Here is a 19,923-nt window from a genome sequence, read left to right as displayed (position 1 = left end):
CGGCTTCCAATGTTAAGGCAAAGGGTGGGGAAGGGCTCGGGGTGGGGTGGGGGGATGCACGAGGACAGGATCAGAGTAATAAATTTGAGAGGGGGGAATTATAGGGCTACAGGGGTTTGTAGCGATCAGGAAGGGTGAGACCATGTAAGGATTTAAACACAAGGTTGAAAATCTTAAATTTGAGGCATTGAGGGACTAGGTGTCAGTTGTAGGTCAGCGAAGACAGATGATGGATCCGCAGGGTGCGGGTTAGGATACAGGTCACAGAGGTTTCAATGAGCTGGAGTTTATGAAGGATGGAGGATGGGAGACAAGCCAGTAGAGTATTGGAATAATGGAGTCTGGAGGTACCAAAGGCGTGGGTGAAGATTTCAGCTGCAGTTGGGCTGATGCAGAGGTGGTGATACAAAGATGGAAGTAAGCAGTATGATGGAGAGGATATGGGGTTAAAGCTCAGCTTGGGCTTCAATAACCTGCCATGGCTGTGAACAGTTTTGTTCAGCTGAGATAGTGGCCGGGGTGAGAGATGGAATTGGTGAATAGGGAACAGAGTTTGTGGTGGGAAGTCAAAGACAATGGGTTCAATCTTCCCAATGTTTAACTGGGGATATTGCAGCTCATCCAACACTGGATGTTAGATAGCTGTCTGACAACACAGAGTTAGCGATTTGTAAAAGGCAGAATGTGCTTGACTAATTGAATTTTTTGATTAAGTAAGAGAAGGTTGATGAAAAGAAAGCAATGGGTGTTGTCTATATGGATTTTAAGAAAGTGTTTGACAAAGTACCACATAAAAGGCTGGTTAACAAAACTGAGGCTCATGGAATAGGAGGATCAATGTCAGCTTGGACAAAAAATTGGCTTAAGGACGGAAAACAGTGAGTTGTGGTAAATGTTTTTCAGACTGGAGGGTGGAAGACAGTGGTGTTCCCCAAGGGTCACTGCTAGGATCACTTGTTGAAATATATTTAAATATATATAAATGACTTGGATCGGAATACCACGGAGGGCTCTGCTGCACAGCAGGGGAGGAAAAGGGGTATAAGAGCTGTAGTGATAGGGGAGTCTATTGTAAGGGGTGCAGATAAGCGTTTCTGTGGCCGCAAACACGACTCCAGAATGGTATGTTGCCTCTCTGGTGCTAGGGTCAAGGATGTCACGGAGCGGCTGCAGGACATTCTGAAGGGGGAGGGTGAGCAGTCAGCGGTGGTGATACACATTGGTACCAACGACATAGGTAGAAAGAGGGATGAGCTCCTGCAACAAGAATTTAGGGAGCTTGGTAGCAGATTAAAAAGCAGGACTTCAAAGGTTGTAATCTCTGGATTACTCCCTGTGCCACGTGCTAGCAAGTATAGGAATAGGAGGATAGAGCAGGTGAATGCGTGGCTGAGGAGATGGTGCAGGAGGGAGGGCTTTAGTTTCCTGGATCACTGGGTCTGTTTCTGGCAAAGGTGGGACCTGTACAAGTTGGACGGGTTGCACCTGAACCGGAACGGGACCAACATCCTTGCTTGGAGGTTTGCTTGTGCTGTTGGGGGAGGGGGGGGGGGTTTAAACTAATTTGGCAGGGTGATGGGATACAGAGTGAAGGTACAGTAGGGGGTGAGGCATAGACAAATGTAGAAGAGAAGCTGGGTCAGTCTGGAAGGCAGAGCAAATATAGACCTGTTAAGGCACAAGTGAAAAATGCAAGGCTGGATTGCATATACTTTCTAATAAGGCAGATGAATTGAGGGCCTTGATTAGCATATGGGATTATGATATCATTGCTATCACAGAGATGTGGCTGAGGGAGGGGCAGGACTGGCAATTCAATATTCCAGGGTATAGAATCTTCAGGCATGCTGGGGAGGGGATAAAAGAGGAGGTGGTATTGCACTGTTGATCAAGGAGTCAATTACTGCAGTAAGGAGGGATGATATCTTAGAAGGTTCCTCAAATGAGGCCATATGGGTAGAAATTAAGAACAAAAGGGGGCAATCACTTGGCTGGGCGTGTACTACAGGCCTCCAAATAGTTAGGGAGAGATAGAGGAGCAGATATGTAGGCAAATCTCAGAGAGGTCTAAAAATAAGATGGTATTAATAGTAGGGGATTTCAACTTACCAACTATCAACTGGGATAGTCTTAGTGCAAAAGGCTTAAAGGAGAAAGAATTCTTAAAATGCACATAGGAGAGCATTTTGAGCCAGTACATAGAAAGTCCTACAAGAGAAGGGGCAGTACTGGACCTAATCCTAGGGAATGAAGCAGGACAAGTGGTAGAAGTATCAGTGGGGGAGCATTTCGGGGATAGTGACCATAACTCTAAGATTTAAGGTAGTTATGGAAAAGGACAAAGACGCACCAGAGATAAAGATACTGAATTGGGGGAAGGCCGATTTCAATTTGATGAAACAGAATCTGGCCAAAGTGGACTGGGAGCAGCTACTTGTAGGAAAGTCTACATCAGGCCAGTGGGAGTCATTCAAAGAGGAAATAGTGAGAGTTCAGAGCCAACATGTTCCCATTAAGGTCAAGGGTAGGACCATCAAGTCCAGGGAACCCTGGCTGTCAAGGGATATAGAGGATTGGATCAGGAAAAAAGAGGCTTATGGCAGATTCGGAGGCATTAGAGGAGTATAGAAACTGTAGGGGGGGTACTTAAAAAAGTAATTAGGAGAGCGAAGAGGGGACATGAAAAAACATTGGCCGTCAATATGAAGGAAAATCCTAAGGAGTTTTATAAGTATATTAAGGGCAAAAGGATAACCAGGGAAAGAGTAGGGCCCATTAGGGACCAAAGTGGCAATCTTGAGTGTGGAGCCAGAGGACATAGGTGAGGTTTTAAATGATTACTTTTCATCTGTGTTCGCTATGGAGAAGAACGATGTAGGTGTAGAGAACAGGGAGGGGGATTGTGATATACTTGAACATATTAGTATTGAAAGGCAGGAAGTATTAGCTGTTTTAGCGGGCTTAAAAGTGGATAAATCCCCAGGCCCAGATGACATGTATCCCAGACTGTTGTGTGAGGCAAGGGAGGTGATAGCAGGGGCTCTGACACAAATTTCCTCTCTGGCCACGGGAGAGGTGCCAGAGGACTGAAGGACAGCGAATGTGGTACCATTATTCAAGAAGGGTAACAGGCATAGACCCAGGTAATTACAGGCCGGTGAGTCGAACATCAGAGGTTGGGAAACTATTGGAAAAAATTCTGAGGGACTGTCAGAGAATATAGCAGAATATAGATAGATTGGAGAGTTGGGCAGAGAAATGGCAGATGGAGTTCAATCCGGGCAAATGCGAGGTGATGCATTTTGGAAGATCCAATTCAAGAGTGAACTATACAATAAATGGAAAAGTCCTGGGGAAAATTGATGTACAGAGAGATTTGGGTGTTCAGGTTCATTGTTCCCTGAAGGTGGCAACGCAGGTCAATAGAGTGGTCAAGAAGGCATACGGCATGCTTTCCTTCATCGGACGGGGTATTGAGTACAAGAGTTGGCAGGTCATGTTACAGTTGTATAAGACTTTGGTTCGGCCACATTTGGAATACTGCGTGCAGTTCTGGTCGCCACATTACCAAAAGGATGTAGATGCTTTGGAGAGGGTGCAGAGGAGGTTTAGCAGGATGTTGCCTGGTATGGAGGGCGCTAGCTATGAAGAGAGGTTGAGTAGATTAGGATTATTTTCATTAGAAAGACGGAGGTTGAGGGGGGACCTGATTGAGGTGTACAAAATCATGAGAGGTATAGACAGGGTGGATAGCAAGAAGCTTTTTCCCAGAGTGGGGGATTCAATTACTAGGGGGCACGAGTTCAAAGTGAGAGGGGAAAAGTTTAGGGGGGATATGCATGGAAAGTTCTTTACGCAGAGGGTGGTGGGTGCCTGGAACGCGTTGCCAGTGGAGGTGGTAGACGCGGGCACGATAGCGTCTTTTAAGATGTATCTAGACAGATACATGAATGGGCAGGAAGCAAAGAGATACAGACCCTTAGAAAATAGGCGACAGGTTTAGATAGAGGATTTGGATCGGCGCAGGCTTGGAGGGCCGAAGGGCCTGTTCCTGTGCTGTAATTTTCTTTGTTCTTTGTTCTTTCCACTTGGAGAGGCAGGGAATAATCAGGGATAGTCAGCACGGCTTTGTCAGCGGGAGATCGTGTCTAACTAACTTGATTGAAATTCTCGAGGAGGTGACTCGATGTGTAGATGAGGGTAAAGCTTTTGATAAGGTCCCGCATGGGAGATTGGTTAAGAAGGTAAGAGCCCGTGGGATCCAGGGCAATTTGGCAAAATGAATCCAAAATTGGATTGGTGGCAGGAAACAGAGGGTGATGGTCGAGGGTTGTTTTTGCAAGTGGAAGCCTGTGACCAGTGGTGTATCGCAGGGATCGGTGCTGGGACCCTTGCTGTTTGTAGTGTATATTAATAATTTCGACATGAATATAGGAGGTATGATAAGTAAGTTTGCAGATGACACGAAAATTGGTGGTGTTGTCAATAGTGAGGAGGAAAGCTTTGGATTACAGGACGATATAGATGGGCTGGTAAGATGGGCGGAGCTGTGGCAAATGGAATTTAATCCTGAGAAGTGTGAGGTGATGCATTTTGGGAGGACTAACAAGGCAAGGGAATATACAATGGATGGTAGGACCCTAGGAAGTACAGAGGGTCAGAGGGATCTTGGGGTGCTTGTCCATAGATCACTGAAGGCAGCAGCACAGGTCATAAGGTGGTTAGGAAGGCGTATGGGATACTTGCCTTTATTAGCCGAGGCATAGAATATAAGAGCAGGAAGGTTATGATGGAGCTGTATAAAACGCTAGTTAGGCCACAGCTGGAGTACAGTGTACGGTTCTGGGCACCACACTATAGGAAGGATGTGATTGCACTGGAGAGGGTGCAGAGGAGATTCACCAGGATGTTGCCTGGGCTGGAGAATTTTTGGTATGAAGAGAGACTGAAAAGGCTAGGGTTGTTTTCTTTAGAACAGAGAAGGATGAGGGGGGACATGATTGAGGTATACAAAATTATGAGGGGCTTTGATAGGATAGAAAGGAAGAGACCATTACCCTTCCTTTTTCCCTTAGCGGAGGGGTCACTAACCAGGGGGCGTAGATTTAAGGTAAGGTGCAGGAGGTTTAGAGGGGATTTGAGGAAAAAATCTTTCACCCAGAGGGTGGTTGGAATCTGGAACGCACTGCCTGAAGTGCTGGTCGAGGCAGGAACCCTCACAATATTTAAGAAGTATTTCGATGAGCACTTGAAATGCCATAGCATACAAGGCTACGGGCCAAGTGCTGGAAAATGGGACTAGAATAGTTAGGTGCTTGATGGCCGGCACAGACACGATGGGCCGAAGGGCCTGTTTCTGTGCTGTATGACTCTAAAATTTCAAAATATTGGTAAAAAGTGGCAGATGTAATTTAATACAGAGAAGTGTCAGGTGATGCATTTTGGCGGAAAGGATAGGGAAAGGCAAAATAGACTAAATGGCATAGTTCTAAAGAGTGTACAGGGATAGAGGGACCTTTGGGTGGCCATGCCTTCAGCTGCCAAGACCCTAAGCTCTGGTATTCCCTCCCTAAACCTCTCTGCCTCTCTACCTCTCTTTCTTCCTTTAAGGCACATCTTATAACCTACAACTTTGAGCAAGCTAGGTCACTGCTCTAATATCTCTTTCTGTGGCTTGGTGTCCTGAAAACCTGGAAAATGAGTTCATAGAGTGTATGCGGGACATTTTCTCAGCACCAAACGTTCTTGAGGCAATCAGCGAGCAGGCTATTTTAGACCTGGTAATGTGCAATGAGACAGGATTAATCAATAACTTCATGGTAAAGGAGCCTCCAGGTAACAGCATAATAGAATTTCACATTCAGTTTGAAGGGGAGAAGTGTGGGTCTAAGACTAGTGTTTTAAACCTAAATAAAGGTAATTATAAGGGTATGAAGGCAGAGCTAGCAACTGGGAACTAGGTTAAAAGCTAGGACAGTAGAGATACAGAGGCAGACTTTTAAGGAGATATTTAATAACTCTCAGCAAAGATTTATCCCAGTGAGAAAGAAAGACTTTGAGAAGGATGTATCATCCATGACTAAATAAGGAAGTTATGGATAGTATCAGACTGTGCAAATCTGCAAAGATTCATGCGAGGTCCGAAGATTGGACAGATTTTAAGAACCAGCAAAGAATGACTCAAAAAACAGGGAAAAAGTAGAGTATGAGAGAAAGCTAGCTCGTAATATAAAAACAGATAGTCAGAGTTTCTACAAGTATTTAAATAGGGAACGAGTAACTAAAGCTACTGTTGGTCCTCTAGCGAGTGAGTCTAGGGAATTGCTAACGGGAAACAAGGAAGTGGCAGAGGCATTGAACAGGTATTTTGTCTGTGTCTTCACTGCAGAAGACTTAGAAAACTTCCCAAAGATATTTGAAAATCATAAGGTGAAAGGAAGGGAGGAACAAACAATCACCATCATCATGGAAATGGTGCTGGGGAAAATATTAGACCTAAAGGCTAAAAGTCCCCAGGACCAGATGGTCTGCATCCAAGGGTCTTAAAAGAAGTGGATGTAGAGATAGTAGAGGCATTGGTTATAATCTTCCAAAATTCCTTAGATTTTGAAGGGTCCCAGCTGATTGGAAGATAGCAAATGTAACACCTTTATTCAAGAAAGGAAGGAGACAGAAAGCAGGAAACTATAGACCAGTTATCCTAACATCTGTCATTCGGAAATTACTAGAATCTACTATTCTTAAGGAGGTTATAGCAGGATACTTAGAAAATCATAATGGTATCAGACAGAGTCAACATGGTTTTGTGAAAGGGAAATCATATCAGACCACTTTATTACAGTTCTTTGAGGAAGTAACAAGCAATGTGGATAAAGAGGAACCTGTAGATGTAGTGTACTTGGATTTCCAAAAGGCATTTAATAAGGTTCCTTAACAGCCACTTCTTTTAAGATCCTAGGATGCAGGCCATCAAAGGCAACACAGAATAAGAGCACATGCTGTAGGGGGTAACATATTAACATGCATAAAGGATTGGTTAGCTAACAGGAAGCAGAGAATAGGGATAAATTGGTCTTTTCCAGGTTGGCAAGCTATAATTAGCGGAGTGCCACGGGGGTCAGTACTGGGACCTCAACTATTTACAATCTTTCTCAATAACTTGAAGAGACCGAATGTATGGTAGCTAAATTTGCTGATGACACCAAGATAGGAAGAAAAGTAAGTTGTCAAGAGGAGGTAAAGATTCTCCAAAGGGATGTAGATAGGTTAAGTGAGTGGGCAGAAATTTGTCAGATGGAGTACTTGTGAACTTGTCCATTTTGGCAGGAAGAATAGAAAAGCAGTTTGTTCTTTAAATGGAGAGAGATTGCAGAACTTGGTAGTACAGTGGGTGTCCTGGTACATGAATCACAAAAAGTTAGTATGCAGATGCAGCAAGTGATTAAGAAGACAAATGGATGTTGGCATTTATTGCAAAAGGAATCGAGTATAAAAGAAGGGAAGTTTTACTGCAGCTGTACAGGGCCTTGGTGAGACCACATTTGGAGTGCTAGGAACATAGGAGCAGGAGTAGGCCATTCAGCCCATTGAGCCTGCCCCGCCATTCAATATGATCATGGCTGATCTTCCGCTTCAATGCCTTTTTCCCACACTATCTTCATGTCCCCGTATGTCATTTGTACTTAGAAATTTGTCAATCTCTGCTTTAAACATACTCAATGACTGAGCTTCCACAGTCCTCTGGGATAGAGAATTCCAAAGACTCTCAACCCTCTGAGTCAAGAAATTTCTCCTCATCTCGGTCTTAAGTGGCTTCCCCCTTATTTTGAAATTGTGTCCCCTGGTTCTAGACTCCCCAACCAGGGGAAACATCTTACCTGCATCTACCTTGTCTATCCTTTTAAGAATTTTGTAGGTTTCAATGAGATCACCTCTCATTCTTCGAAACTCTAGAAAGAATACAGGCCCAGTTTCACCAATCTCTCCTCATAGGACAGTCCCGCCATCCCAGCAATAAGTCTGGTGAACCTTTGTTGCACTCCCTATATGGCAATAATATCCTTCCTAAGGTAAGGGGACCAAAACTGCACACATTACTCCAAGTGCGGTCTAACCAATACATGTACAAAATCATGAGAGGTATAGACAGGGTGGATAGCAAGAAGCTTTTTCCCAGAGTGGGGGTTTCAATTACTAGAGGACACGAGTTCAAAGTGAAAGGGGAAAAGTTTAGGGGGGATATGCGTGGAAAGTTCTTTACGCAGAGGGTGGTGGGCACCTGGAACGCATTGCCAGCGGAGGTGGTAGATGCGGGCACGATGGAGTCTTTTAAGATGTATCTGGACAGATACATGAATGGGCAGGAAGAAAAGAGCTACAGAAGCTTAGAAAATAGGCGACATGTTTAGAGAGAGGATCTGGATCGGCGCAGGCTTGGAGGGCCGAAGGGCCTGTTCCTGTGCTGTAATTATCTTTGTTCTTTGTTCTTTGTTCTTTGTTCTATACAATTGAAGCAAGACTTCACTACTCCTGTACTCAAATCCTTTTGCTATAAAGGGTAACATACCATTAGCCTTCCTAATTGCTTGTTGCACCTGCATCTTAGCTTTCAGTGACTTATTGACAAGGACACCCAGGTTCCTTTGTACATCTACACTTTCTAATCTCTTACCATTTAAGAAATGCTCGAAGGACCAAATGGCCTACTCCTGCTCCTAAGTCCTATCTTCCTGTGTGTCAAATTTTATTTGATGCTCCTGTGAAGCACCTTGGGATGTTTTATTATATTGAAGGTGCTATATAAATACAAGTTGTTGTTGACTGTATTGCACAAGGATTGAACAAATACCAGTCTTTTTTCTGTTGGGATTTGTGACTTCTTAGCTATTTTAAGTCATTCAGACTTTTGTGTGGTAAATATGCTCTCCCTGTATGTGCCTGCCGCCTCTTAAAGTAACGTCTGTTCAACGTGTGGGTGGAGCAGTCATTGTGCAGCTCTCTGTAGACCTTTTATTAACAAAAATCATCTGAAAGGAAAAACAAGCGGAGAAGTTGATGAGTGAAAGTGGTGAAGGGTTTCATGAGGACTGGTGGGGGGGTGGGGGTTAATGGCACAACTGTGGCTTTTAGACCAAACAGTTGACCTTTAATTTGGAGCCAGATGACCTTTTCCTTTTCATTTCAAACTTTCGGGAATGCAATTCTTGCCTGTTGGCCTTTCCTGTCCAATCTTCAGCTGTTTTTGAATCTTGCTTACAGCTGAGCAGCCTTTTAAATGGTCAGTCCTGCAGGCTCATTGCTTTTGTAGAGACTGATGTACTTGATGCAGTATTGTAGTAGTTATCAGACTGGAGTCATAACCTGGAGGCCTGGACTAATAATCCGGAGAACGTCAGTTCATATCCACCATGGCCAGTGAGAGAATTTGAATTCAGTGTTAAAAAAAATTTACAATAGAAACATTTTCCTTAAAGCAGAGAAGGTTAGAAGAAGATTTGATAGAAGCGTTCAAAATTATGGAGTATGAGTAAATAAGGAGAAACTTTTTCTCGTGGCAGAAGCTTTGTTAACCAGAGGCCACTGGTTTAAGGTAATTGGCAAAAGAACCAGATGCAACATGAAAAAAATGTTACGGAGTGTGTTGTTGTGACCTGGAATTCATTGCCTGAAAGGGTGGTGGGAGCAGATTCAATAAAAACTTTCAAAAGGGAATTGAATAAGTACTTTAAGGAAAAAAATTGCAGGGCTGTGGGAAAATTGCAGGGGAGTGGGGCTAATTGGATGTCTCTTCCAAAGAGCTGGCAAAGCACGATGGGTTTCCATGATTCTATCAGTAAAAGTGACTATGAAGCTGTCGCATTGTCATAAAAACCCAACTAGTTCACGAATGTCCTTACCTGGTTTGGCATATATGTGTCTCCATTCCCACATTAATGTGGGTGATTCTTAATTGCCCTCTGAAGTGGCCCGGCAACCCACTCAATTGTATCAAAAAGAAGAGCCACCTCAGAGCAACTAGGAAAGGGCAATAAATGCTGGCATTGCCAATGACGTCCACATCCTGAGTATGGCTGGACAGTTTGACCTTCAAACTTTGTGCTGTCAGGGATACAGAGTCAGCTTATAATGGAACACAAGCATTCAACCATCCTTAATAGCTTGAAAGCCAATAGCACTAATGAAGTTCTTCCCTTGTTGCTTTTTCTTTTAATGTCCAGTTCCTTCACTCATTCAGCCTACACCCATCCCTCAACCTACCCCCCCAACCTTTTTTGAAAGTAGACACTCTTGTTGGACTAAAGTTTAGTGGGTGTCAGCCACCCTCTGGGACCTCATCTAAGCAGGTGTTCTTAATTGGAAAGCCTGAACGTCAAGTAGTGACTGGTACTGAACCATAGAGCTGCTTGGTGGCCAACACATCTCGGGTCTCTGTGCATATATTTCATAGTGATCATGAGCAAGTGTGCTAGCTAATTACTTCTTCTCCCATCCCCCACAGTCTTCCCTGAACTAGAGATACTTTTTGAAAATATTTCTCATTTTTCATTTATTCAATATTATTTTAATCTCCTCGGCCCATACCATTCTTGCATGGGGAAGCATAAAAGGATAGCGTATGTTGAATTACTGTTTGTTTTATTTCACTTATCCCACGCCACTTCCTTTCTGGGATACACCCAACTTGTAATAGCGGTTTTGGAAATAAACTTCTAGGGGCTACTACATAGAATTACATAGAATGCACAGAACATAAACACCCATTTGGCCCAACAAGTCCATACTAGTGTTTATAAGAACATAGGAGTAGGAGGAGGTGATATTGTCCCTCGAACTTGCTCCACCATTCAATGCGATCATGGCTGACCGCCTGCCTCAACACTTTGCCGCCTACTCCCCTTATCCCTTGATCCCATGAGAAGTCAAAAATCTGTCTATCTCAGCCTTGAATATACTCAACGATGGAGCATCCATAACCCTCTGGGGTAGAGAATTCCAAAGATTTACAACCCTCTAAGTGAAGAAATTTCTCCTTATCTCAGTCCTAAATGATCAACCCCTTATCCTGAGACTCTGCCCCCGTGTTCTAGATTCCCCTACCAGTGGAATCCCAGTGTCTACCCTGTTAAGCCCCTTCAGAATCTTGGTTCAATAAGATCACCTCTCATTCTTCGAAGCTCTAGAGAGTATAAACCCAATTTTCTCAGCCTGTCATCATAGGACAACCCTCTCATCCCAGGAATCAATCGAGTGAACCTTTGCTGCTCCACCTTCACCAAGTCTATCCTTCCTTAGGTAAAGAAACCAAAATTGTACACAGTACTCCAGGTGTGGTCTCACCAAAGTCCTTTACAATTGCAGCAAGACATCCTTATTCTTATACTCCAATCCCTTGCAATAAAGGCCAATATGCCATTTGCCTTCCTAATTGTTTGCTGTAGCTGCATGCTAACTTTCTCTGCCACTTGTATGAGTACACCCAATGAACATCAACATTTATAAATTTCACAGCTTTTAAAAAATATGCTGCTTTTCTATTCTTACTACCAAAATAAATAACCTCACATTTCCCCACAGTACACTCCATCTGCCACCTTGTTGCCCACTCACTGAACCTGTCTATATCTCTTTGTGTCTGACTCACAGCTTACGTTCCAAGCTAGCTTTGTATCAGCAGCAAACTTGGATACATCACTCTGTCTCTTCACCTAAATCATTAATATAGATTCTAAATAACTGAGGTGCCAGCCCTGGTCCTTGCAGCACTCCATTAGTTACAGCCTGCCAACATGAAAATGCCCATTTATCCCTACTCGCTGCTTGCTGTCTGTTGACCAATCCTCTATCCATGCCAATATATTATCCCTAACTGCATGAGCTCTTATCATGTGTATTAACCTTTTGTGTGGCACCTTATCAAACGCCTTTTGAAAATCCAACTATACCACATCTACTGGTTCCCCTTTAGCTACCTCAAAAAACTCTTAATATATTTGTCAAACAGGATTTCCCTTTTGCAAAGCAATGTTGACACTGGCTGATCATACTATAATTTTCGAAGTGTATTAAGACTTTTATAATAGCGGATTCTAGCATTTTCCTGACAACTGATGTCAAGCTAACTGGCCTGCAGTTCCCTGTTTTCTCTCTCTCCTTTCTTGAATAGTGAACTTCCAATTTGCTGAGAGCAGTCTAGAATCTAGGGAATTTTGGAAAATCAGACCAGTACATGCACTAACTCTGCAGCTACCTCTTTTCGAATCCTCAGCTGTAGAACATCAGGTCTTGGGGATTTGTCAGCTTTTAATCCTTTAAGTTTCTTCAATACTTTTTTCAGCTGATATTGATTACCATAAGTTCTTCACTCTTATTTGACCCTTGGTTACTCTCTATTTCTGGTTTGTAATTTGTGGCTTATACTGTGAAGACAGACACAAAATATTTCTTCAATGTCTCTGCCATTTCCTTATTCCCCATGATAATTTCTCCTGTCTCTGTCTCTAAGGAACCAATATTTACTCTTCTGTTTTTTTTATTTCCTTGTGAAAGCTCTTACAATCTGTTTTTATATTCCTGGCTAGTTTACTGTCATTCTATTTTTTCCCTTTTTGTCAACTTTTTGGTCACCTTTTGCTCATTTCTAAAACACTCTCAATCCTCAACATTATAAGCCTCTTCTTTTAATCTAATACTACCCTTAATTTCCCTAGTACGCTGCGGATGGACCTTTCTCACGAAGTTTTTGTTTCTTTAATTGAATGTATTTTTGTTGAACATTTTGAATCGTTTCTGTTTATTTACCACCATACTTTTAATCTATTTACCCAATGAACCTTAGCCAGCTCTCCTCTCATACCCATGTAATTGGCTTTGTTTAAGTTTTAGATTCTTGTTTGGGACTGGAGTATGTCACTCTCAAACTTAATGTGGAATTCAGTTGTATTATGATCAATTTTTCCCCAGAGGACCTTTTACTATGAGATTACTAATTAAACCTACCACATTGCACAATGCTAGATCTAAAGTAGCTTTATCCCTCGTTGGTTCCACTACATATTGTTCCAGGGAGCTCTCACAAAAGCATTCTACAAACCTCATCTTCGACACTACCTTTGACAATTTGTTTTGTCCACCCTATATGAAGATTGAAGTCCCCAGGATTATAACATTGCCATTCTGTTATGGTCCCCGTGGAGATCAACAAACCAAAAGAACCGAATTTACCGAATGGCCCCAATTAAAAAAAAACAAATAGTCAAGATTTCACTTTTATAACTTTTACTTTAACAATTGTTCCCACCAAGGAAGGAGGACTGCACTGTCTTTCTCCAGTTCCACTTCTCCACAGGTCACAACATATATTTAAATGTTTACCCATTTACCAATAAGGCCAATTATATACTCTATTTTTATTTTAGAATAAAATTCTTCAACCAGGTTTCTTTAATAAACAACAAAAGTATTAATTTATTATAAAACAAGACTTCGTCAATAAAAATGCAAAGCTTTAACACACAGTTTGAAATATGACAGTAAATATATACATTCCCTTCTAAATCCCCAATACAAACACACGCACCAGTTAAAGGAAAAATAAAGATGCTTTGGCCAAAGAACAAAGAACAGTACAGCACAGGAACAGGCCATTCGGCCCTCCAAGCCTGCGCCGATCTTGATGCCTGCCTAAACTAACACCTTCTGCACTTCCGGGGCCCATATCCCTCTATTCCCTTCCTATTCATATATTTGTCAAGATGTCTCTTAAACGTCGCTATCGTATCTGCTTCCACCACCTCCCCTGGCAGCAGGTTCCAGGCACTCACCACCCTCTGTGTTAAAAACTTGCCTCGCACATCCCCTCTAAACTTTGCCCCTCGCACCTTAAACCTATGTCCCCTAGGAACTGACTCTTCCACCCTGGGAAAAAGCTTCTGACTATCCACTCTGTCCATGCCGCTCATAACTTTGTAAACCTCTATCATGTCGCCCCTCCACCTCCGTCGTTCCAGTGAAAACAATCCGAGTTTTTCCAACCTCTCCTCATAGCTAATGCCCTCCAGACCAGGCAACATCCTGGTAAACCTCCTCTGTACCCTCTCCAAAGCCTCCACGTCCTTCTGGTAGTGTGGCGACCAGAATTGCACGCAATATTCTAAGTGTGGTCTAACTAAGGTTCTGTACAGCTGCAACATGACTTGCCAATTTTTATACTCTATGCCCCGACCGATGAAGGCAAGCATGCCGTATGCCTTCTTGACTACCTTATCCACCTGCGTTGCCACTTTCAGTGACCTGTGAACCTGTACGCCCAGATCTCTCTGCCTGTCAATACTCCTAAGGGTTCTGCCATTTACTGTATACCTCCCACCTGCATTAGACCTTCCAAAATGCATTACCTGACATTTGTCCGGATTAAACTCCATCTGCCATTTCTCTGCCCAAGTCTCCAACCGATCTATATCCTGCTGTATCCTCTGACAATCCTCATCATTATCCGCAACTCCACCAACCTTTGTGTCGTCCGCAAACTTACTAATCAGACCAGCTACATTTTCCTCCAAATCATTTATATATACTACAAACAGCAAAGGTCCCAGCACTGATCCCTGCGGAACACCACTAGTCACATCCCTCCATTCAGAAAAACACCCATCCACTGTTACCCTCTGTCTTCTGTGACTGAGCCAGTTCTGTATCCATCTTGCCAGCTCACCTCTGATCCCGTGTGACTTCACCTTTTGCACCAGTCTGCCATGTGGGACCTTGTCAAAGGCTTTACTAAAGTCCATATAGACAACATCCACCGCCCTTCCCTCATCAATCATCTTTGTCACTTCATCAAAAAACTCAACCAAATTAGTAAGACACGACCTCCCCTTCACAAAACCATGCTGTCTCTCACTAATAAGTATTTGTTAATCCTTGAAGAAAAAGGATAAGATACGTTATGTTCCAGATGGCATACAGTTTGGCATCTGAGTACATGTGGATGGGCCATTGGGATCTTTTCTGGAGCAGTTCTTTTCAAGCAGCTTCGAGAATTAATCTGGCAGGCTTTCCAGGAGCAATGCGGCATCAGGGGTTTCAGCTATCACACACTGGGTTTTGAAGGGTTTCTCAGAAAGATGGAGAAAAGATGAGTTGGGTGCTTCTCTCTTAGCAGTCTTACCCCCAACTTACTCAAAACAGTATTCAAAAATGAAATCCACTCTTGAGCACCATAAATCTTGACCTGTCACTTCTTTTCTTGTATAAACAACTTCCTGTTGTTTACTTAGCTGAAGACATGTGACATGCAGTAAATGTTGTTTTTAAACAGAGTCCTTCCAGTGACCTTTTAAAAAAAACACATCCATGCAATCCCTTCAGTCTCAAATGAATCTATCTCCACAATTCTAAAACACAAGTCCTCAAAAATATTAAAAAATGGAAGCACTTTTATAACACCTCCATCCTTGGAGGAATGAAACACTATTTTTAAATGCATTTCATGACAAAGTATGGGAAAAATACAGAAGACAAAAAAAAATTAAAACACATTTCCTCACTCGTTCACTCTTTACCTGTAACTAATACAGTTCTGCTTTGTACCATCTTTGTACTCAGATAACTCAAAGCAAGGTTAAATTCTAGACAAAGCATCAGCAATTACATTATTTTTCTCCTCAATGTGAATAATCTTTAAGTGATCGGGCTGCAATAGTAAACTCCATCGAAATAGTTTGGCATTCTGGTTTTTGAATTTTTCCACAAAGGCTAGGGGGTCATGATCTGTATATACCAGTGTCTCTCTATAGTTGTGGCGGACATGAACTTCAAAATGCTTAAGAGCTAGTCGTAAACCCAGGGATTGTTTTCCACTGTTGAGTATCTCTTTTGGTGTCGATTTAGCTTTTTGGGAAAGTATCCCACCTGCCTTTCTATGCCTGATACATCGTCTTGTAACAGGACTGCACCAACCCCCAGGTCACTAGCATCAATTGCTATCTTGGAGGGCTTAGTGAAATTTGGGGCAGGCAACACTGGTTCACTGATCAAAATGGTTTTCAACCTCTTAAACGATGCTTGACACTCTTCTGACCACTCTACCTTAGCTTTCTTTTATTGTCACAAATCCGTCAGTGGAGCAGCTATAGTGCTAAAATTTGGTACAAACTTGCGATAGAAACCATACAATCCAAAAAACCTCATGATTCGTCATTTAGTCTTAGGGGCAGGGAACTTGATCAATGCTTGTACTTTTGCTGCTCTTGGCATCACTTGGCCTTGATCTACACTATGCCCAAGGTAGGTTACCCACGCTTTTGCGAATTCACTTTTGGCAAGGTTTATCACCAAATCAGCCGACTGTAATTTTGTAAGCAGCGCTTTTAGTTGTTCCAAGTGGTCCTTCCAAGTCTCACTGTATACCAGCACATCATCAAGGTAAACCACACAGTTAGGAACACTGGCTACCACTTGGTCATTAGTCTTTGAAAAGGTGCTGGGGCATTTTTTAGCCCGAATGGCATCACTCGGCCTTGGAAAAGACCGTCTAGTGTGACAAAGGCTGATATCGTCCTCACCAATCTACCTGCCGCAGATGCAAATGTCCATGACAGTATAGATAGGAATGACCACCGCACAGTCCTTGTGGAGACGAAGGCCCGCCTTCACATTGAGAATACCCTCCATCGTGTTGTGTGGCACTACCACCATGCTAAATGCGATAGATTTCGAACAGATCTAGCAATGAAAAACTGGGCATCCATGAGGAGCTGGGGGCCATCAGCAGCAGCAGAATTGTACTCAACCACAATCTGTAACCTCATGGCCTGGCATATCCCCCACTCTACCACTACCATCAAGACAGGGGACCAACCCTGGTTCAATGAAGAGTGCAGGAGGGCATGCCAGGAGCAGCACCAGGCATACCTCAAAATGAGGTGTCAACCTGGTGAAGCTACAACACAGGACTATCCGCGTGCCAAATTGCGTAAGCGGCATGCAATAGACAGAGCTAAGCGATCCCATAACTAACGGATCAGATCTAAGCACATCCAGCCGTGAATGGTGGTGGACAATTAAACAACTAACTGAAGGAGGTGGCTCCACAAATATCCCCATCCTGAATGATGGGAGAGCCCAGCACATCAGTGTGAAAGATAAGGCAGAAGCATTTGCAACAATCTTCAGCCAGAAGTGCCGAGTTGATGATCCATCTCGGCCTCCTCCTGAAGTCCCCAGCATCACAGATGCCAGACTTCAGCCAATTCAGTTCACTCTGCGTGATATCAAGAAACGACTGAAGGCACTGGATACTGCAAAGGCTATGGGCCCTGACAATATTCTGGCAATAGTACTGAACACCTGTGCTCCAGAACTTGCTCTGCCCCTCGCCAAGCTGTTCCAGTACAGCGACAACACTGGCATCTACCCTGCAATGTGGAAAATTGCCCAGGTATGTCCTGTACACAAAAAGCAGGACAAGTCCAACCTGGTCCATTACCGCCCCATCAGTCTACTCTCAATTTAGTTTAGTTTAGAGATACAGCACTGAAACAGGCCCTTCAGCCCACCGAGTCTGTGCCGACCATCAACCACCCATATATATACTAATCCTACACTAATCCCATATTCCTACCACATCCCCACCTGTCCCTATATTTCCCTACCACCTACCTATACTAGGGGCAATTTATAACGGCCAATTTACCTACCAACCTGCAAGTCTTTTGGCTTGTGGGAGGAAACCGGAGCACCCGGAGAAAACCCACGCAGACACAGGGAGAACTTGCAAACTCCACACAGGCAGTACCCAGTATCATCAGTAAAGTGATGGAAGGTGTCATCAACACTGCCATCAAGCGGCACTTGCTTAGCAATCACCTGCTCGGTGACGCTCAGTTTGGGTTCCGCCAGGGCCACTCAGCTTCTGACCTCATTACAGCCTTGGTTCAAACATGGACAAAAGGCAGCATTTGACCGAGTATGGCATCAAGGAGCCCTAGCAAAACTGAAGTCAATGGGAATCAGGGGGAAAAACTCTCTGCTGGTTGGAGTCATACCTAGCGCAAAGGAAGATGGTTGTGGTTGTTGGAGGTCAATCATCTCAGCGCCAGGACATCACTGCAGGTGTTCCTCAGGGTAGAAATGCAGCAAGACTTGGACATTATCCAGGCTTGGGCTGATAAGTGGCAAGTAACATTTGCGCCACACAAGTGCCAGGCAATGACCATCTCCAACAAGAGAGAATCTGACCATCTCCCCTTGACATTCAATGGCATTACCATCGCTGAATCCCCCACTATCAACATCCAAGGGGCTACCATTGACCAGAAACTGAACTGGAGTAGCCATATAAATACTGTGGCTACATGAGCAGGTCGGAGGCTAGGAATCCTGCAGTGAGTAACTCACCTCCTGACTCCCCAAAGCCTGTCCACCATCTACAAGGCACAAGTCAGGAGTGTGATGGAATACTCTCCACTTGCCTGGATGGGTGCAGCTCCAACAACACTCAAGAAGCTCGACACCATCCAGGACAAAGCAGCCTGCTTGATTGGCACCCCATCTGCAAACATTCACTCCCTCAACCACTGACGCACAGTAGCAGCAGTGTGTACCATCTACAAGATGCACAGCAGCAACGCACCAAGGCTCCTTAAACAGCACCTGCCAAACCCGCGACCTCTACCACCTCGAAGGACAAGGGCAGCAAATGCATGGGAACATCACCACCTGCAAGTTCCCCTCTAAGTCACACACCATCCTGACTTGGAACTATATCGCCATTCCTTCACTGTCACTGGGTCAAAATTCTGGATCTCCCTAACAGCACTGTGGGTGTACCTACCCCACATGGACTGCAGCAGTTCAAGAAGGCAGCTCACCACCACCTTCTCGAGGGCAATTAGGGATGGGCAATAAATGCTGGCCTGGCCAGCGGCGCCCACATCCCACGAATGAACTAAAAAAAAAATTCTTTAGCTCAGAGTGTTAAAGGAACCTGCCAGTATACCTTTAACAAATCTATTTTTGTAGGAAATGTGGCACTGCCAATTCCATCAATACTGTCTTCCAAGCAAGGAATTGGATAGGAGTCTGCCTTTGTTACTGCATTAACCTTTCTGTAGTCTATACAAAATCTAGTTGAACCGTCAGGTTAGGTACTAACATGACTGGGGAACTTCAGCTGCTTTGACTGGTTTCAGTTAGGGGGTTTTCCAACATGTATTGGATTTCTGCTTTCACCTGGGCCTGTTTCTCTGGACTTAAGTGATAAGGATGCTGTTTTATCAGAGAGGATTCTCCTACATCCACATCATGTGTAGCTAAGGTTGTACATCCTGGATTATCCCTACAGACTCCTTTTAAATGCTGTGAGTAGCCTTGCTAGGTCTTCTCATTGTTCTGAATCTAAATATGAAAGCATAGTGTTTAATCTCCCTCACAACTCCCTATTAGCTAACTGGATAGTACGAGGTTCGATTTGAGAATTGTCTAGGCCTGATTCTGCCTCATCCTCACGATCTCTTTCATCCTTCACTGTCTCTATTACCTGACATACAGGTGCTTGCTTATCCCCCTCCCGGCGGTGATATTGTTTCAGCATATTAATGTGGCACTGCGATTCTTTTTCCGGCGATCTGGGGTGTCACTTAAATAATTTACTTTACTAATCCTTTTGACGACTCTATATGGTTCACTGAACCATGCTTTCAGTGGTTCACCCTATAAAAGCAGTAATACTAACACCTCATACCCTGGTTAAAATGTTCGGGTCTTTGCATGCTTGTCTTCCCATTTCTTCATAGTTGTTTGGGAAGCTTTTGGGTGTCCCTGAGCCACTTTGCAGGCTCTCGTAAGCCGTTCCTGGAACACGAATACCTAATCTAACACGGAAGATTCGTCCCTCTGTTCTAAAAACTTTTCTTCGATTAGTTT

General features: G+C 43.7%; 1 protein-coding gene across 1 annotated transcript in view; it reads left to right on the top strand.

Moving 5' to 3' along the window:
• The window catches only part of arhgap39 (Rho GTPase activating protein 39), a 381,858-nt gene that overhangs the window by 132,780 nt on the left and 229,155 nt on the right, over nt 1-19,923 (top strand). The gene's annotated exons all lie outside the window — the stretch shown is intronic.

Source organism: Heterodontus francisci, chromosome 2 (genome assembly GCF_036365525.1).
Source record: "Heterodontus francisci isolate sHetFra1 chromosome 2, sHetFra1.hap1, whole genome shotgun sequence".
Lineage (NCBI taxonomy): Eukaryota > Metazoa > Chordata > Chondrichthyes > Heterodontiformes > Heterodontidae > Heterodontus > Heterodontus francisci.
This window is presented reverse-complemented; position numbering and strand designations above follow the sequence as displayed.